Source organism: Corvus brachyrhynchos, unplaced genomic scaffold (genome assembly GCF_000691975.1).
Source record: "Corvus brachyrhynchos isolate BGI_N302 unplaced genomic scaffold, ASM69197v1 scaffold864, whole genome shotgun sequence".
NCBI lineage: Eukaryota > Metazoa > Chordata > Aves > Passeriformes > Corvidae > Corvus > Corvus brachyrhynchos.
In genome coordinates this window covers 907,956-915,195 of record NW_008237871.1, presented here as the reverse complement: position 1 = coordinate 915,195, position 7,240 = coordinate 907,956, and positions in this window count along the sequence as shown.

Below are 7,240 nucleotides of genomic sequence, written 5' to 3'. Positions count from 1 at the left end.
AGAGATGGACCAGATGAGGACTTTTGCTCCAAATGGGAAAGGAGAAAACCTCAGTCCCTAGAGATGAACCAGATGAGGACTTTTGCTCCAAACGGGAAAGGAGAAAACCTCAGTCCCTAGAGATGAACCAGATGAGGACTTTTGCTCCAAATGGGAAAGGAGAAAACCTCAGTTCCTAGAGATGCTCCCAGAGATAGTCCTAACGATGAAGATGATGAAGACCCTTTGCTCCCAGGGAAGGAGAAGGGCCTCTGTTTTTGTTTCTGAACGGCTCAACCTTAAAATTGTACCCCAAAAAACTTCAAGAGTGGACCCTCGAAAGCAGTTGCGGGAAAAGCTGCAAGTCGGGGGAAAGGACTCACACGCAGGCAGAGAGACTCCTCTTCCTAAATGGACTGAACAATATTTGGAAGTGGGCGGCTGTCTCGTTGTGATAATGTTTTCATAGCATGAGCAAGAAGAGACTTCTCTTTCTAAATGGACTGAACAAGGTTATTATGGAAGTGGTAAACAGACTGAACATCTTAAGGGTTGTCTTTTCACATTGTCAGTGGGAGAAGGGAGGAAGGTGGGGGGAGGAGGAGAGTTCTGAAGGTGGTATAATTTTTTTTCTTCTTTTAGGTCTGTTAATAAACTTCTTTATATTCTTTCAAGTTTGGTGCCTGCTTTGCATTTCTCCTAATTCTTATCTCACAGCAGATAAACAGTAATGAGTATTTTGGACCAAACCACTACAACCCCCCAGCACAGTAATGCTGGGTCAGACACAGCTGCTTCACCTCTGCTGGATAATTTCCTGTACTGGGCATCCAGCTGGCATCTCATCAGATTTACTTTCTGGTTTCAGAACATCCCATGGATATAGCTCTGAGGAAGCCTGTGTATCTGACTGTCCATTTTTGTTGTAGGACCTAGGACTGGAAGGAACATTTCTCAATGAAGTGCTCTACAAAAATGCAACTTTCCTCAACTTGGTGGATCCCATCTCCCATGACCTGCTGATGAGCCTTGCTAGAGATCTGCAGTGTCCCAAAAAGGTGAATTCTCCCTCAATTCAGTGAACACTTTGTGGCACAGCACTGATGCAGAGAGCCCTACTGGGGCAGCTGGTGCTGAGTGGTGCCCTGCAATCAATCCTCCAGAGCCAGGCAGTGTGTGCCCTGGGAGTGGCAGCATATGGGTTGGGGGGCATATTTCTGTAAAAATCAGTTAAAACTATCTCAGAACATGAATGCAGCTGAAGGAGGGGGTGGTTATGTGCACAGAAATTAGGAAATGACTTTTTGTGCCCATAGTAAACTCAGTGACAGGGCAGAGAGCCATAATCACTGGTATCAGAGGGGTTCAAAGCAACTAGAGCTCATGGGAGGCTCTTGGAGATCTCTGCAGGAAAACCACTTCTCTCCTCCTGGGCCCTTTGCCATATGTAACTACCCCAACCCAGCATTTTTTCCCCCCATAAACTCTCAGATTTCCCCAGATGGATGGTGCTGTAGGAATATATTGCCATTTGGGGTTCAAGAAGTAAATGTGTTACATGCACAGGATCCCTGCATGCTTCAGCACTTTCCTTCAGAGGATGAGGAGAGCAGAGACAGAAAGGCAGGGCTGAGGACAGACAAACATCACAGATGTCCCAGTCCCACTGCAACACCAGCATCTATTTCTGTTACCCTTTGCCACCACAGGCACTTGGATTTGCAATGTATCCCTTTGCTCATTAGGCTTGGCAAGTGTCATGTTTGCTTTACAAGGAGAGGAATAGAGTGAATTGCTTTATTCAAAGAGAGATATTAAGTACACACAGCTCAGAGCAAGCAGCAGTGCCCCAGAGAATACAGCGAATGCCTGGTGTAGATTAGTGGCATTTCTAACCTTGTTCTGCCCTCTCCTGAGGCTCACTGATAACAATTAACCAGTCATGTCTCAATAGACAAACTACATTTAGCCAAAGTTTAATCATTATTATTGGGCTGCAGCGCAGCCTGAAAAAAAAAATCTTTCCAAGTGTAATATCTGTGTAATTCGTATAAGGAAGGGGTGGGTTGTAGCAGTAGTATCTCTTTAACCACACTTCACTTGACCTCATCTCCAGCTGTGCTACCAGATCATCTCCAAGCCTGTGCTGTGCAGTCCCCCTCAGGGCAGGCAGCAGGAGGGGATCTTATCCTAATCCAGTACCCATGTGTTTGGCAGATAACACATTGCCATTTTTATACACCTGCTTATACCCCCACTCTAGTTTCATGCCTTATGGATGCACTGACACACATACCATTACATAAGAAATTATTTTCCCCATTCCTAAGGAAGATGTTGAGCACCTGAGCTGCCCTTCCAAGACAACAGAAGTTTAGTTAAGTGGCTGTAGAATTCAGTACCTACAGCACACGCACCCTTCCCAGAACAATGCCAGACCACGTCCCCTCTCCGACCCTGGCTGAGCATCTGGTGGGTGTAACTGCATTACAGGCAAGCAGGCTGAGTGCAATTCCCAGTCTGTCAGTGGAAATTAAATCAGTGAGGACACAGGAAAGAACAGGAGGGTAACTCTCAGCTGTGAGCCAACAATTGCTCGCAGAGCTTTGTGCCAGCTGCTGTACTGGAGCCTGGTGTGCACGTGCACCCACTTGGAGAGGTTTGCTGTGGTAGGTGACAGCAGAGTGCCAGCTGCAGCTCTGCCAGCACAGGAGTAGTCTAGAACAAGGCACCTAAGCTAAAGGCATGGGCCAGTCCCTGTGGGGTACCTAGGGAAGCTGGGATGGGGATCAGGGAATGCTCAGCTGAGCATAAGGCTGGGATCCCCCTCCCCTTGGCACAGGAGAACTGCCACATGCTGGCAGTGCATCCCTGGAGAGTTCAGCTGATTCAGGGACTGCTGAGGAAAGTCACAGTGCAGATGTTGGCCCCCAGTGCAGCGCTTTAACTACTCGCAGTAAGGAATAAATCAGTGCATTCCCTGACAGCTTTACTGGGTGTTTACCTATCAATTCCCTAAATGCACATGTTGCACCATGGCTGGACGTCTGAGGGATGGGAATGCAAGTGTCTGTCAGCAATTGGAAAATACAATAGACAAGGCAGAAGTCCCAGCCTTCAGCAGCTGCCATTTGCCATTCTGTTTCACCAGAGGAAGAGGTTCTGTTCCAAGTCATGGCACTAAAGAACAAAAAATAACCCAGGAAGGCAGCAACCATCTGGGTGCCTTCTTTTCCTGATGAGTTACTGCAGGGGCAGGAGGGAACTGCTGGCATTGGAAGCTCCCAAACTCAAACCTCCGGGAGCAGAGTGAACTACAAGGAAGTAAGATGGGCTATGGGGAAGCAGCCAAAGTTGCCTGTCATGACACCTCCCAACTAGAGCATAGGAGGTCGTGGAAGCACCTCAGGGATGGCGCAAGGGTGCCAATTACTGACCTTTCCACATGAGGGTAGCAGATAGTCGGTCCAGAGACAGAGTTTGGGGAAGCATGGCAACAAGGTAATTACTAGAAATCTAGTACTGTCCTGTAACACAAGGAGTTGGCAGCGTAGGGATCCCTGCAACAGAGCATTGTCAGCCACCCTGCTGCAGCCCTGGAAAATGAACCCCTCTTCTGAGTTTCACTTGCTCCTGGGTGGGATGTGAAATTGTAGCCCCACTCTGGGCAGGAACATGCTGGCTGGGCTGGGGTTCTTCCTGGTAGTACAGAACTCCCAACTGCTCCTCCTCCACCCCAGGAGGAGTTGGCATGTGGCAGAGGCATCTCGGGCCTTCTCACCATTCCTCTTTCATTCTCTCTTCATCTCCTCCCTTATATACGTGCCCCTGTTCCACTATCATCTTCATTCCTTTCCCATCTTCCTCTGCCCTCCTCCTTTTCTCATGTTCTGCTATTGTGCAGGCAGAGTCTAAGCTGTCCCTTTGCTTTCAGGAATATGACCCCTGGAAATCCTCAGACAGGATCTGCAGGCAGCTGATTTACCACCTAACCCCGCACTCGAAATGGCACCGGCACGGGATGCCCCGCAGGAAGTCCCAAGTGTGGTAAGAACCTGGCAGGGCCCGTGTGGATGGGCACAGCCTGGGCAAACAGTGCTGCAACCAAGCACCATCCCAGTCTGCCACCACTACCCTCCTCAGAGAGAGGCAGAACTGAAAACAGTGCACAGCAGCTGCTGTTCAACTTCTCCCAAAACCCCAGCAGGGTCAGCCCCAACACCTCTCTCTTTGATCTGTTTTGCCATTTGCTCCTTTCTGTGTGGTGTTACAGTTCCTCACCCTCTCCAAAGCGCACTGAAATCAATCCCCCCGAGTGCACAGCACAGACAACCCTCCTGCAGGGCTTGCAGGGTGTTTGGCCCTGGGAGCATGGCCAGGGCTGGAAGCCTGCAAAAACACCCACGTGCCAAACTGAGCCGTTCCTGGCTCTGCATCACACCCTGTCCTTGTTTAAAGCTTCCCTGACAGTGGGAAAAGTGTCCCACGGACCCCCCCATCCAGCAGGAACCACTCTGGGGTGGCTGGCAGAGAGGTAACCATCCTTCTTACCTCCCACTTCTCTGCCACCACCTGGAGAGGGCTCTGGGATGGTGCAGATGCACAGAGAACCCAGCTCAGACCATGCTGGCCACTGACAGCTACTGGATGGCAGCTGCTTTTCACTACTAGAAGCATATTCAGACATCCGCACTTGTTCCCTCCTTGACACTTGCTGCCTTTTCTGTCCAGATAAAGAGCAATCCCCACTTCTTTTAAATCCATCCCTTCTCTCCTCCTTTTCTTGGAGCAAACCGTGTTCCTTTGACACAGATCACCACTGCTGAAGAAAAGACAGAGAAGTGACTAAGAAAAGAGCTCATGTCAGCCCCATTAGCTTCACAGGAATAAATGCAGGATTGGATATAAAGAAATGCAAAATCAGCAGCACTCTGAGAAAGGCCTTGGGCTTTTCTGATGCTTTTGGTCTTTGATGTGTGTGCCAGCAACTTAAAATTCCCCATGGGAATTGACATTTCCATCATACCTTTCATTCTGACTCAGAGGCAGGTTCCCAGTTCATCTTAAGGAATAAAATCCCTAATACCGTGATTTCCAGGCCATCTGCCTCTTGTACCCTTAGCCCCACTTTGCCACCGACCATAAGCACCCCAAATGCTGTCACCCCCAACACCCCACAGGGCAGGACTGTTTGTGCTGCTTTGCAGGTAGCAATCACAGCACCGAACAAGACAGGTTTCAGAGCTGAGCGACTCCTTTTCCAGACCCACTCAATGACATTTTCCCTATAGGATCCTGCAGAATACTGGAGATGCAGGATGTAGATGACAGTTCTGACCTCATTCCTGTCCCCTCCCAAGATAAGCTTAAAGATAAGAAGTTCAGGACTCCATATCCCTGCTTGCAGATAGAGCAAACCTCTTCTCCAGCTGGACTTCAGGATGGACAGTCAAACTGGAAGTGTTCCCTGTGATTGCACAGCCTGGGGACAGCAGAGGACTGCAAACTGCTGCAAACTCATCACTTAGTAACAACAGAGAGGAGGTTTATGGCCAGAGGAAGAGCTCTGGGTCCAATGAGCACCCCACACAGAGGGGCCAGGCCCCAAGTATTGGCCAGGTACAGAACATCTGTGAGCACAGGCAGGGAGAGGGCAACAAGGCAATGTGCAATGGAGGGAAATACAGGTCTAAAACGGGCAGCCCTGCCTGGCAACCACACCCAGTTACAATGTGTTACATAAGGCACAAATTAATTTTGATTAAATATTTAACAGCAGAGCTTCCTCTTCTAAGTGTGGGGATGAAATGGTTTGCAGTTTGCAGCAAAAGACGCCTGCAGAGTTGGCATCTGAGGCTGCTGCAAGAAAATGGGTGTTGTCAGTAGCAGGAAGGCAAGAAATAGCTGCTTCATTTGGAGATATCAAGGCCCAAGTTTGTTTGGGCAGGCTGTTTTTACATGATCCAAGTTCTCTACTTCCCTCTGTCTGCTAGTGGGAGTATTTTACTATATGTCTCAAACCCTGGGCCCTTGGCTTGCATCCTGCCTGCTATTGAGGCCCTGTAAAGAGCATGGGTGTAGCAGCAATACTTTGAAGGAATTTCTAAAATCTAGTGGGGGTTAAAGACAGCAGGGAGGAATCTGCGCATGGAGACCACATTCAGGAACCAAATTCTCCTGTCACTTTTGCAGCCTCCTGGACTTTGGCATCTGTCTTTCATAGAGCTGATGCCGGACTCCCTTGTTCTCCTCTGAAATGCAGTTTCTACTTTCTGGCAGCATGTTAGATGGGTCCAGGAGATAATTAACAAGCCTAGCCATACAGAGAGCTTGGAGCATCTGCCAGGTTGCAATTACATTTGGGCTGTTATGGAGATGTGGTATGGGAGATGGAGAGGACCTGCAATACTGGGGTCAGATCATACACCAGGTGTTTGTCCCCATTGCCAAACCAGTGGGTCACAGACAAACAGTAGTTACGTCCCCAGCTACTCTCAGTGGGACCCATATCCAGCAGGTACAAACCTGAGCCACGCATGAACTGGTAAAGCAAAAAGGTTAAGATACATTTCTTCAAGCACTGCTGTTTGAGTACACAGGCAGAGCCTGTACAGAAATGTGGAAGGAGAAAGCTCCTTGCAGGTCCGTGGACTCAATGCAACAGCAGCTGGAGGGAGCAGGAGAGATCCAGCCCAGGCTCTGTCTGGTTTCTGTGCTTGACTGAACTGCTGAAGGTGAAGCTGGGAGGCAGTTTTCCCTCTGCATCCATGCCTGTGGGCTCCTTAGAGTGGCTGTATGCCTTGTACAAGGAAGGGTTAGCAGTGTCCCAACTGTGCAGTCACCCAAAGAGACTATTTCGGCTGCCCAGGTGATACTCAGACAAGTTTGCCATGCTGAAAGGAAGGAGCTCAGTTCTCCTTTCCTGCAAAATCCTGTCTCAGGTTTGCAGCTAACAGCCTGCACCCCACTGGCACTGCCCTACTTGGGTTGGCTGCCTAACCAACTAGGAAGACAAGCTCTTGCAGATTTACTCTGGGGGTTTTAAAATTAAAAGCTCAAAAGCTGGAGGATAAGATTTCTGCAGCAGGGACTAGCATAACTACTGCACAATTTTCAGTCCTTCATATCCTAGAGGGAATTCTGTTTTAGCACCATTTTACAGTTGTATAGATCACTCCCACTTAACGAGCAGAATACATCCTAGAGTGTTGTATAACTGCAGCTTCGCTTTCTCATTAAATTGATGTTTAGTGTGTAAAGA